Source organism: Gopherus flavomarginatus, chromosome 7, assembly GCF_025201925.1.
Source record: "Gopherus flavomarginatus isolate rGopFla2 chromosome 7, rGopFla2.mat.asm, whole genome shotgun sequence".
In the NCBI taxonomy this organism is placed as follows: Eukaryota; Metazoa; Chordata; order Testudines; family Testudinidae; genus Gopherus; species Gopherus flavomarginatus.
This window is the reverse complement of record NC_066623.1, coordinates 71658156-71671504: the sequence shown is the minus strand read 5'-3', so window position 1 is coordinate 71671504 and position 13349 is coordinate 71658156. Positions and strand designations below refer to the sequence as shown.

At 43.3% G+C, this 13349-nt stretch overlaps 1 protein-coding gene across 7 annotated transcripts in view; it reads right to left on the bottom strand.

Annotated features, from left to right (window-relative positions):
- CRB1 (crumbs cell polarity complex component 1) overlaps positions 1-13349 on the bottom strand; it is a 219743-nt gene that overhangs the window by 53502 nt on the left and 152892 nt on the right. The window contains exon 12 of one of the 7 annotated variants that reach the window (XR_007775370.1): positions 3694-3782. The exons of the other annotated variants lie outside the window; for them this stretch is intronic. The gene's annotated coding sequence lies outside the window, so the exon portion shown is untranslated. The remainder of the gene's footprint in view (positions 1-3693; positions 3783-13349) is intronic. 7 annotated transcript variants of the gene reach the window in all.

The following is a 13349-nucleotide window of genomic DNA, read 5'->3' as shown; positions in this document are numbered from 1 at the left end:
AGGTATACACTGTCCACCACTTCACACTGAAGAGTGTTGAGGTACTTGAGGGCTTCCCTCACAACACATTTTTATGTGGTAATGTATTCGCCCCCCTCCCTCAGTATAACAAATGGCTGTATTGTGTACAACAATGCAATTATGAGATAAATCTCTAACCTTCCCAGGTCCTAAGACTAGAAACTCCAAAGTTTCCAGTACTTGAGCTAAAGGAGATGTCCCTTAAATTAAATGCATTAGTTGTAGGTCCTTTATTGTCTCTGAAATTAGATCCCTGGAGTTCAACACTAGAATAGTCACTGCAGGGCAACATCATCACATACATAAAGGGCCAAATTACACTATTTTGGCACTGGTCCTTGTTGGTGGTAGTGCTACCCCTAGAGTTGCCATCCCTTTCCATGGGCTTCTGCAGAGGGAGGTGAGGCCTTGGTCCTAGTTCTCCCCATACTCTCTGGGCTAGAATGTATGACTGGTCCTTGTATAGATCTCACAAAGTGGGGGAGACGTATTGAGCCTTTTTTCTCTGAGCATTTACCCAATTGCTAGTCACAATCTGACCCAAAGCTGGTGCATTGTACTACTTGCCATAGGACCAGAGTGTACCTGTTATACATATCTCCATTGTATAATATCTTGACTTCTGTAATAATGATTATTAATAGTTTGCAGTAACAGACTGTATTTTGTCTGAGTTTCTCAGTTCTTTATAATTATTAAGCCTCACTACTCTGATGGGAAGATGAAGGTAAGTGATTTGCCCTTGTAACATAGTAAGTCAGTGGCAGTCTGGAATGGAAACACAGAGTCACGATTACCAGTTTTGTTATAACTGGTCAGCACTCCATGAGTACTTCAACTCAGTGCAAATCTGCTAATCAAAAAAGGATAATAATGCAAACAATATTCAGTGAACTTTTTTCCCCATCCATGTGGTATTACCTAGCATTACATGATGCTGCCAAGTGATGATTAAGAAAGTAGCTATTTGAATATTTCACACTGTCAGCCTACAAGATATCAAGTCAACAGCTATCGTTTGTTGGTGCAGCACTTAGATTGCAGCCATCTAGTGCTTCCAACTGTAAATATTAATGGTAAAGCTTTATTGGCTACATTTTCTTGCCTGACCACATGACACTCCACAATTATTTTCTGTTATGTAGTTAATTATAGTTCTTGTTAACAAGTTTGTGTATATTTTTATCTTGTCAGCTGTTTCCTAATAGAAAGTCAATCAGTGCCCAGATGAGGGAGAACTAACAGCAGCAAATTTAGGTTTGAAGGAAATTTTGAAATAAATGCATATTTGAAAAGGATAAATAAAATTCAATATAAAATATGTATTCCTGGCCTTTCATATCTTGATTATCATTGGCTGGAACTCCAGCCTTCACACATAGTCCCTATCTGGATTCAGAGATTTGACTTGCCTACAGGTATGTTAGGATTTTGGTATACCTCTTTGTTGCTGACGGGAAGGTGTGGGATTTTCTCTCTGACACACAACTTGAACTCTGACCATATATTCTCTTGTATTAAATACTGGGCATGGCTGATGACACCCATGTAAAATGTTATTCTACTTTACCATTACAGATGTTGCTGTTATGGTCTGACGCTTGAGTGTGCGTTGGATGAAGTTGTGGGTACACATTGTTTTGTGCTATCACTTGGAGATGGAAGTGAATGCCTGATGGAGTGTTCCAAGTGTGTTGTAAAGAGTGATGTAGGTGGCATGAGGACTGCAAGAAATTCTGGAGACTTCTCCCTTAACTTCCTAGTTCCATGCTCTATTGAAGATCATAGTAAAGATGGAAAAAATCTGCTAGGTAATTGAGTCTATTTTCATGTAAAAGCAGAAAATAGTCTGGTCCCTCAGTGGACATGTATCAAGTTTGAATGTGATCCTGATCTTAGCCAAATGATGTGGAAGCTCCTCAGGATGGGCAGAATAGGCTTTGTTTACTTTGTTCTATGTCAGATCAAAAGGTATCTTTGCCTACTGAGGTGAACTGGCTCTGAGACACTTTTTACATATCATTTTTGCCTACTCACTTTCAGCTATCACCAATGTCCTCTGTAAAAAAGCAGTGTGGTATTTCTTCCCTCATAAATAGCCCACAATCCCCAACAATCATGTCTATCACCCCACATGGCACTACCTACAAAGGAGGAACATTCCAATTCTCTCATAAAATATGTGTAAGAACAATAAGAGAAATAATTTGTTTTTTCCACTTCTTAGGTCTTGTCCTTTCGCATGTAAGCTGTCTGGGGTAGAGAAGGCCTTTTCCAGGATGTTTGTACAGCACTTAGTACAAGGGGTCCCAAATTGCTTGAGGTCTCTCGGTGCTACCACAGTAATTTTGAGAAGAACAGTCCCATATATATTTGTGGTGGATATATTTATTTTGTCTTTGTCAAGGCATCCTACAGAACTGAGTGCTCAGGGGATATTGCAGTGCTGCTGCTGTGGCAGCGGGACATCTGAAGCTTCTTGCTTGGGAAAAAAAGTAAAAGCTGAAGCTTCTATTTTGTTTGAATTTCAGGGATGTTGCAGTTATCTGCATATGGACGCTACTGAGGGCTAGCTGTCTTCTGCAATCCCAACTCAGCCTAAATTTCCATTGAACTCAAGGGTCAGGCCTTTGGTTATTTTTAAAGCTAGGACAATCACTCCATCACAAACACTGAGCACCCAATCACTCTTCCTTACGTAAATACTGTTAACAATAATTTACACAGTCCTTGCTTTCCTCTTCTCGGGCCAGCTCAGCACTCCAGTGGGCATATTGCCGGAGTAAAGGGTATTCAGGGTCTTGTTTTGAGCTAAAATATTCAGAGACATTGAAATGATCTGTTCCCATCCATTTCATTATCTGTAATTGCCCCAAACCAATAAAAACATTTTTCTTTTAAGTCAGTGTGTGTGCTTTAGATTTCTCTCTCAATAGAGGCAATGCAGGTGCCACTAGCCATCCACATAGACTTGAGATCCGTTTGAAGTCCCTTAATGTTTTTGTGCTAAGAAAAGGAATTAGCCCTGTACAGAAATAAACAAAAGACTTAGTACTGCTACTGTGCATTTGACATGAATATGAAATTAAATAAAAATGCTAAAAGTTTCCTCACAGTTTTGAATGCAAGTTTCACATAGTGTTTTTTCTGAAGACCTTGAGGGGTATCCAAAGCATTTGGATAATCAGGATTTTATATACAGGTGACTGAGTGTGCTAATGACAGACTGTAACAGGTGCCAATAAATTCCATGTATTGTAATATATAGTGCCTAATTTAATAAATGCATATATCTATACTTTATGCAAATAGAGAAGTTAGAATTTAATACCTTAAAATACCGCATGAATAAAATTAATTGTAATTTAAACTCTATTGAATCAAAATGTGAGTCAAATTAATTCTCAGTCAGAATTCACTGGCATAAAGTCAGCTACTGTGATCAATGAAAATAGATATTTGAAGAGATTAAAAGGTGCTGAAATTAGGCTGTCTAGCATTAGTGAAACAGCCGTGAAAGATGCAGACATTTTAGATCATGCAGGTTTGGATTAGACAGGTTTGGTTAAACAGCATTCACCTGTATTAAGTCTGAATAATGCCAAGTACACTGGTTATCAAATACTCAATGATTTGTTTAAACAATTAAAACAGAACACTTTTAAGATTCACCTCTTCAGTCCCCATCTTTTCCTTATGTGACAGGATTTACTCTGTAGACGGTAGTATATTCAAGGTGTTTCATATTCTCAACTTTGGGTCTAGAGTTCAAACAACAGTTTGATATACTGTGTGATATACAAGGGTTCAGATAATTATGGAAATACTAGTTATGATTTTATAGTTAAGCCTGAGCTGATTTTTGTAGTTAAAGCAGGGATTCAACCTCTTTATCCTCCCCAAAATTACAACACTCACTCTTTGAATACAGAATTAATTATCTGGGATCTTAAAAACAATTTGGTAATTAGCATACAAGTGAAGTAATTTAAATATGGGTCCTTTAAGAAGGTTAGCAGTGTTGCACCGTGTTTTGTCCAAAATCTCTTACTAACAGAATACTACAGATGTTTCAAACTTCCTGTGTAGTTAAAACTCTTAGAATCTCATGTGTTAGCAACATTTGCTGATTTTTTTTTAAAGATTATTGGTCATTTTTTGCCATGACATCGTGTAAAACAAACAAAAAAACTGTCTTTAAAATCACTTTAATCCGGTTTGAGTCCACAAGCATTTTGTTTGTCTGAACTAGTCATTTCCAGAATTTAACATGTTTGGATTATTTTTAAATTTAACTTTGATTTTCCTGGGGTTGTAACATTTGGTTTTTAGGGTAATAACAGCAACGCTGTAGTGTTTGTTACCCGTAGATTGCTTTTTTTATTTTAACTCCAGTTTAGCAGACCTTGTGGCCATGTCTAACTTTGCAGACAAGTTGCCAGAAGCCTCCAAAAAAGAGTTTAAAGTGTTTGTTTCAGAAGGCTATTTGGTAGCCAAGATTTTGCTGCAGTTAGCTCTGGACATGGCAGATGCCTTGACCACTATTGTGGCTTCAGCAGTAACCAGGAGGGGGCCTCCTGGCTGCAGAACTTGAGCATTGCATCCAATGTATGGCAGAATATCGAGGACATCTCTTTCAGTGACTGGGTTTTGTTCTTGGGCAAGGCCAATGGTACCCTGCAGTCCGTTAAGGATTTCTGGGCCATTTTGCGCTTCTTGGGAGTTTACAATACAGAGCTGCCACTGTAACAGTCAGCAGCATCAGCAATGCCAATCAAGGTACTTTCTTTGGGCAGTCCTCTTTCCCTGGGAGGCAGTGGGATTACCCAAGAAAGAGTCATAGATCCCAGAAGTGGAGATCCTCTGATTATAGGTTCAGCCAGTCAGTCTGCCCTCCCCTGGCATTTGGCAGGCACCTGTTTTGACTTCTGTTTCCAAAGCAGTAATCTAGTGGTGACCTCTTCATCCCTGTCTTCCCTTGCTTGGGGACCAGGTGACTCTTTTTATGCTTTATAGGACTCAATAACCATGGGTCCTACCCTTAGATCGTGGCGTGCCATACATTTCTTCCCCACCCTCCTACCCACCCATTGTATCTCCCCACCCTCTTACCCCATCGTTCTTCAGGGACCCTTCTTACAAGATACTGCTCCTCAAGCGGATTCAGTCCCTACTAGTTATGGGGGGCTATGCAGGAGGTAACCCTGCTGCATTGGGGTCAGGGATTCTACTCCTGGTATTTTCTGGTTCCCAAACCCAAGAGAGGGCTGAGATTTGTTCTTGACCTCAGTGACCTCAACAAATACATCAGATATGTGAGATTCAGCATGGTCATTTTTCTCCTGAGCAATTCTCCAGTTCATTGTGCTGGACCAGCACTATCAGTATACTGTGCTTCCCTTTGATCTTTCTTTGGCTCCTTGGATTTTTACCAAATGCATGATTATGATAAAAGCAAACTTCAGGAAGAAGAGGATTCATATCTGGACAATTGGTTACTGAAAGGCAAGTCCAGAGAAGAAGTTCTCTCTCATGTTCAGTTCATGCTATGTTTACTCAATTGTCCAGGCCTAATCCTGAATAGCAGTAAGTCAACACTGGTCCGAACTCAAAGTTCATTGGGGCCCTAATACACTCTAAGAGTTCAACAGCATTTGCTGCCTTTGTCTGGAATTGCAATCTCAACCCTCAACCACAGCCCAAGGATGCCTGAGGTTACTAGGTCACATGGCCACCTGCACACAGGTATCCAGTTTGCCAGGCTGTGCCTACATCCTCTTCAGATGTGGCTGAACTCAGTCTATAGTCCAAATTGCCAGCCTTTGGGCAGTGTGCTTCAACTTCTCCCACCAATCCCGGGCTCCTTATGATGGTGGATGGTGCAGGACCACGGCCGGCTCTAGCCATTTCGCCGCCCCAAGCACGGCAGCACACCACGGGGGCACTTTGTCGCTCACCGGTCCCGCGGCTCCAGTGGATCTCCCGCAGACGTGGCTGCGGAGGGTCCGCTGTTCCCGCGGCTCCGGTGGACCTCCCGCAGGCATGCCTGTGGCTGCTCCACTGCAGCCACGGGACCAGCGGATCCTCCGCAGTCACGCCTGCAGGAGGTCCACCGGAGCCATCTGCCTCCCTCCCGGCAAGTGGCAGAGCGCCCCCCGTGGCATGCCGCCCCAAGCACGTGCTTGGTGTGCTGGGGCCTGGAGCCAGCCCTGTGCAGGACAATGAAACTCCTCTGACTTTCACCAGTTCTACATCAGTGTTGCCCCATTTACTTCAGCGTTGTTACTCCTGGATTACCTCAGTGTAAGTGAGAGGAGAATTGTCCATTGTCTCTATTTTTGTTTGAATAAAGTTAAGTTTTGTTATTTTCGTTGTTACCTATTTGTTTAAAAAATGTGCAATAAAATGCAATCAAAGAATCAGCTATTTATGTAACTGGCCCTACCCAAAACATCTTTCATAGTCTTAACAAAGGGAATTCTTTCATTGCTTTTTGTAGTGGAAAAATTATCCTGTAGGCTCAGTAAAGTGTGCACAATTTTTCCAGAAGTTATCAGGAGTGAATTTTCATAACAAAAACTGAAAGTTTGTTAGGAACGCAGCAATGGAAAATGTACTGTACACGCACAGTTCAGCAAGTGATGCATAGATAGATTTACGTGCCATCCTCATTTTAACGGGAAACGTTACCGTGTCACAGACCTTTGAGCTAACAATCCTCAGTGTATGGCTTCTTTAAGTGTATTCTGAGGTACTAATACTTTGGTATTAGAGTTATTCATTATACTACAAGTAATACCTAATGAGCTACTGCACTACCACTATCCATATGTGCTTTGTAATGAAATAGTGAGCAGTGTGCAGTAAGGCCCTGATTCAGGAAAGGACTGAAAAGTGTGCTGAAACAGTTTTCAGAGGGACTTAAACATGTTTCAGTGATTTCCCTGAATAGGAATGCTTTCCTGAATCGAGGCCTAAGGGTGCCTGGGCCAGAAAAAAGGGCTCTTTGACCACTCCCATTTCAGAACCAAAATAAGGGCTTGGCTACACTTTCCGGGGGATCGACACGTGGTGATCGATGCATCAGTGGTTGATTTAACGGGTTTAGTGAAGACCCACTAAATCGACTGCAGATCACTCTCTGGTTGACTCCTGTACTCCACCTGAACAAGAAGCACAAGGGAAGTCAACAGGAGAGCGTCTCCTGTTGACATAGCATAGCATGGATCCTGCGGTAAGTAGATCTAAGTATGTCAACTTCAGCTATATTATTCATGTAGTTGAAGTTGCATAACTTAAATCGATCTCCCCCTGTAGTATAGACAAGGCCTAAGTGGCTGGATTTCAAGAGCTCGGCTCCCATTTAGGCATTTAAATGAAGAGGACAGGTTTTCAAAAGTGCTCAAGATCCAACAGCTACAAAAGCTGGCCTCTGACCTTAAACTACCATTTATTGAAGAATCTAACAGAGACTTAATTTGAGAGACAGAGAGTGAAAAAACATTTGCCTTTTTAAAAATGGCAGTGAACAGGGTAGCTTAAAGACAGAATTACCTTTGGCCCTAGTCCTGCAGTGAGCTCTATGCAGACCCTTGTGCCACAGTCAGTCCTGTTAGCTTCACTGGGGTACCATCTGGGGTACTGGGGCAGAGCTCATTGCAGGATCAGATCCTTAGTTTTCAATGAATGAGACAAACATCCCACCCAATGAGATTGCAACTGTCATGACCTAGCTGCAAGAGAATTAAGTTTTCCATTATAAATGCATTCTGCTTACCCCATATCCTATTTTCTTGTTCTTTTCATTAACATTCTGGTGAAAACTTGGACTACAAGCTTTCAGCTTGAAGGTGAAGTTGTTGGTTTTTGTTTGGTTGTTTGTTTATTTTTGAACTTTTAGTTAATTAAGCCATTTGTGATTTATTGTGTTGGTACAGATTTATGATCTGGTTTCAGACAGTGTTTTGCCAAGTTCTCCAGCAAATAAAAAAAATCTTAATTTTTAAAAGTGAAAAATGCAGATGATTGTAGAGGAAGCTGTAGAGGGAGCACTATGTGTGTTTTTTTAAATTTCCATAATTGTAAAAATGAACATTTTTGAAAATTAACAACCCATCATAGCAAAAAATAAAAATAAAAATCCCCCATTCATTTGACTGAGTTTAAAAAGCAGTGTCAATGCAAGCTTCTGATAGTGATGATGTGGTGCTTGTGCTCAGGTAATAGCAGTATATGGAGAATGTAAGAAAATACAATATCAGTGCATATTTAGAAAGCCAGTGTAAGTCGTAAGAGATTTGGGAAAATTATATTTGAATCCCTGATGGTATGATTAAAGAAAAGGCAAAATAATGTTGGTGCTTTTATGGAGAAATTATTAGAGTGAGTACTGTAAAAATAATATGTTATATTTACATATCTAAATTAATTGTCTTTCTAAAGCAATGCCCACCAAAGGAGCTCAGTCTGTAAATGGTAATAAAAATAGATAAAAGATAACAACAATAAATCTAGATGAACTATAAGAGAAAAGGATATAAAATTTAACACATAAACAATGCAAGGCTGCATTACATTAATGTGTTATAGGTGAGAAATGACTAAAACAAATGCCCCTGTGATGTAAATGTGAGTCTCTGAGGGAAACATTTGAAGGTGAGGAAAGGGAAAACAATGCCACTGCAATGTAAAGGATGTTGTACAAACAAAATTTGTTAATCTGAATACTACTCTGTTACTTGAACTGATTCCTATATTACAGAACGTTATGCTATCATATGTCATCTTGACTCCCTTTTCTGCTTATATTTACCATACACATTAAATATTCAACTGCTTCTCACTGATGTATGCAGTAATGCTGGCCTTGTGGGGAGCTTCCCTGTCTTTTACTGCTATGACACATTAGCTAACTTTACTGTCTTTACAGCATAATGTTTATGCACATTAAGGTACAGCACACATTAAATATTACATTTCTTACAATATCCTTTTTACAGCTGTGGTTAAATCAAGAGAATACTATGCAACTAATAAAAAATAACAAAGGACGTTAAAGGGCTGTTCGGCTTTGAAGAGTGACTATAAAAATGGCATTGTGATATTTCCAATGACTTCCAGAGCAGAACCACTCAGTTTACAAATCTTAAGATGTGTTTTTTCTTATTCCACACTCAGTCTAGAACAGGAACAAAGCTGGGTTCTTTATGTTGCAAAATTGGGCCCCTCCTCCTCTTCCCCCTGCCCCCCAAAGTGATATTGTCTCTGCTGGGCTAACAGAAGGAGTAAACACTCATTTAAGTCTGTGAAATAACTAAATGACTCTACAGCCAGACTGTAATAACTTGACACATGTTTGATAGTCCCTTATTCTGATCTCAGTAGGACTTAACATTAGGGTGACCAGATGTCCCGATTGTATAGGGACAGTCCCGATTTTTGAGTCTTTTTCTTATATAGGATCCTATTACTCCCTCCACCCCAACCCCTGTCCCGATTTTTCACATTTGCTAGCTGGTCACCCTATTTAACATAGAGTAAGATACTATACAGTGTGAGGAAGGGATATCACAGTCGAGGCTTAAATGCTCACAAAGAGACAATGCCAATTTGTAAGCCACAATCACTTTTTAAACATGAAAGGAACAGTTCTGTGTTCCTTGGCTATCCAAAATTCCACTGACTACAATGACAGTTTTGGACATGCAAATGAGAACATATGTAAGCATCCCAGATCCCATAGTGTTAACTTGCTGTCAAGCAGGGATCCTGCTCCCACAAGGACTATCAGTACAGGAAAGAGAATTCTAGGAAAACAATTCTATTTTTAAAAGATTTCACCTTTAAATGTTAATCTTTCCTTCCAGAATGCTATAGCAGGACAGAAGATAAAAGCCACAGATGCAAATATTCTCACTGTGCTGCTAAGACTGCTCTCCTTTCCTCACTAGTATCCATCTTGCAGGCCCACTCCTCCAGCATGAGGCCAGTCCCATTCTCAGATTTCCACTTGATGGGTGTGATACCAGGACCAGCCTACTGGCATTTCAGTAACAGCCTGTTAGAGGATGTGGGCTTTGAGTTGTCCTTCCAGGCATTCTAGCTAGCCTGGTGGAGGCAGACATGATCTTTCCCTCAGTGCAGAGGTAGTGGAATGAGGGGATGGTACGTGCCTGGCTCTTCTGATGCAACTATACTCCTGGGGCCAGCTGGAGGATGTGAGTGGTAATAGAGCAGCTGGAGTGTGGGAGGTTTTGGAGCTGAATAGGCATATGATTGCTAATATTGGGAATCCATACTTCTGCAGTGAGTGTCAGGAGAAGTGGGATGAGCTCCGGGCCCTCAATGACCAGTGTTTTTGCATATTAAGGTATAGCACATACCTTTGTTCAATCTCACATTCAGCTCCTTCAGGAGATTGATTACAATTTCTGCTTCTGCATCCTGAAGAAAACAGAGCTGAGCCAGGAAACATATCACCTGCCTCTTGGTAGAGGACAGCATCCCCTCATGGATCTGGTGTGGATGCAGGGAAGGGCCAGAGCCTTCTATGCCAACCTCCTCTCCCCGGATCCAATGGACAGCAATGCCTGCAGAGTGCTGTGGGATGAACTTCCTTTGGTCAGTGTGGGCCACTAGGACCAGTTAGAGCAACTCTCACTCTGGCTGAAGTCTTGGAAGCCCTTCATCTGATGTCCACCAACAATTTTCCAGGCATTGTCCAGCTGACTGTGGAATTTTATGTGCATTCTGGGATGTACTCGGTTCACAGTTTGCCACCATTTGAGCCAAGTCCTGGGGGAATGAGGTGCTCCCCCTGTTATGCTGGCATGCTGTGCTTGCCCTACTACCTAAGAAAGGGGACCTCTGCAAACTCAGGAATTGGGATGCAGTTTTGCTCCACAGTGCAGACTACAAGTTAACAGTGAAAGCCATCTTGGTGTGGCTGGGGCCTGTGCTGGCAGACATGATCTACCCTGACCAGGCCTACATTGTCCTGGATTGGACCATCTTCGATCATCTATATTTGGTCTGGTATCTATTACATCTAGCACAGGGGTGGGCAATAATTTTCGCAGGGAAGGGCAACTCCACAAATTTTGGTAAGTTGTCATGGGCCACACATTTCTGCTATATTAATGGAGGAGGTGCGGGGTCCTGGAGAGAGTTTGGGTGCAGGAGGGAGCTCTGGGTTGGTGCAGAGCATTGGGGTGCAGGAGATAGTGAGGGGTGCAGGCACTGGGAGAGAGTTTGGTGCAGGAGTGGGCTCCGGACTGGGGTAAGGGATCGGAGTGCAGAAGGGGACATGGGCTCTGGGAGGGAGTTTAGTGCAGGAGGGGGCTCCAGGCTAGGGTAAGGGATTGGGGTGTAGAAGGGAGTGTGGGGTCTGGGAGGGATTTTAGTGCAGGAGGGGACTCCATGCTGGGGTAAGGGATTGGGGTGTAGAAGGGGGCATGGGCTCTGGGAGGGAGTTTAGTGCAGGAGGGGGCTCCGGGCTGGGGTAAGGGATTGGGGTGCAGGATGGGGCACAGGGTCTGGGAGGGAGTTTAGGTGCAGGAGGGGGTTCTGACTTGAGGCTGGGTTGCGGGATGTGGTGCGAGGTGCAGGCTCTGGCCAGGAGGTGCTTACTGCAGGCAGCTCCCAGCTAGTATCAGGCAGGCTGCCTGCACGCTCTGGCCTCAAGCCGCTCCTGGAAGTGGCTGTGGTGGGCTGCTGCTGGCATGTCTTTCAGGGAAGGGGAACACCAGGTCTCTGTGCACTCCTTCAAGCACCACCCCCACAGCTCCCATTGGCTGGAAACTGGCCAATGGAAGCTGTGAGGATGGTGCTGGGGGCAGGGGCAACACGCCTTCCTCCACCACCTCCAAGGACTCTGATACATCTGGCACCTCTTTTATCTTCACCTGACAAGTCTCTCCCAAGACATCTCTCAGCTGCTCTCTTTTACCAGGATATTCTTGGGACCTGGAAGCTGGTTGCAGTGCCCAGTTCCATAGCAGTCACCAAGCAGGAGGACCTCCTCATAGAACCCATATGACATACTCCTCATCTCTGTGTGCAGGTGGTGAAGTCCCCCTTGATGCACCAGATGTTGGTCCTGGCTGGTACCACCAGACTTGGAGATGTCCTGGACTATAATCAAAGGGACTGGGTGGACCCTGTGGTGCTCAGCTGTCCACCCCATGTGTCCCCCGTCATATGCTCTAGAAGGTGAAGGCAGCCTCAACTCCTGGTTCTCTTGCTTTCCTTGAGTGAGTCCTGTGGGATGGTGCTCCCCACCTTCACCTCACTCCTGGCCCTGCAGAACTCGCTGTCAGACCCCTGCCACGTCAGCCTCCCTGGCCACTCCTGATACACCGCCTAAGCCAGCTGCATGTTATCCACACCCACAGAACATCTTCTACATGCCTATGCTTCAGAACATCCACTTCCTCATCCTCGTGTCCTGTTCTGATACTAAGTGGCAGGACCAACTGCCACCTAGGGAGGGTGAGGAACTCTGGTGGGCCAGTCTGTACTCCACTCTGGTTCCATGGGCTTACAGGAAAATTGGTTGATGACTCCTCCATGGAGCTGTGAGCACAGGCATGTATCAGGCATGTATCTGGCATGGTTCACAAACTCCCGCAACACCTGTCCCTTTTGTGGCGAGAGGTATACACTGGAACACATCCAAGTAGGATGCGTCAGGTTGAAGCCCCTCTTCCAGCTCATCTAGAACCTCTTGTTGAGGTTCTGGCTGCCCTTTTCCCCACACAGCCTGGCCTGTGCACACCCCATCTGTAGCCCCCCAAAATTGTGGAGCCTCATCCTCCTGGGGCTGGCCAAGGTGGCCATCCATCGTTCCAGGAGGAGGAACTCGAACAAGGTGATGGGGATGCTCTGTGACTGTGTGGCTTATTTTCAGTCCCTTGCCCAATCATGCCTCCAGGCAGAGTTCCTCTGATACAAAATTACTCGATGTAGTTAACTCCAAAGCAGACTGCGAAGAGTTACAAGGGATCTCACAAAACTGGGGGACTGGGCAACAGAATGGCAAATTAAATTCAGTTTGTCAAGGAGATAACTAAGGGTGGGATATGATATAAAGGTGTCGAGAAAGTGAATGAGGAATTGTTATTTATCTCCTCACGTCACACAAGAATCAGCGGTCACCCAATGAAATTAATAGACAGCAGGTTAAAAACAAACAAAAGGAAGTACTCTTTCTTACAATGCACAGTCAACCTGTGGAACTTGCTGCCAGAGGATGCTGTAAAGGCCAAAACTGGATTAAAAAAAAAACAACTTCATGAGGATAGGCCCACCAATGACTATTAGCCAAGATG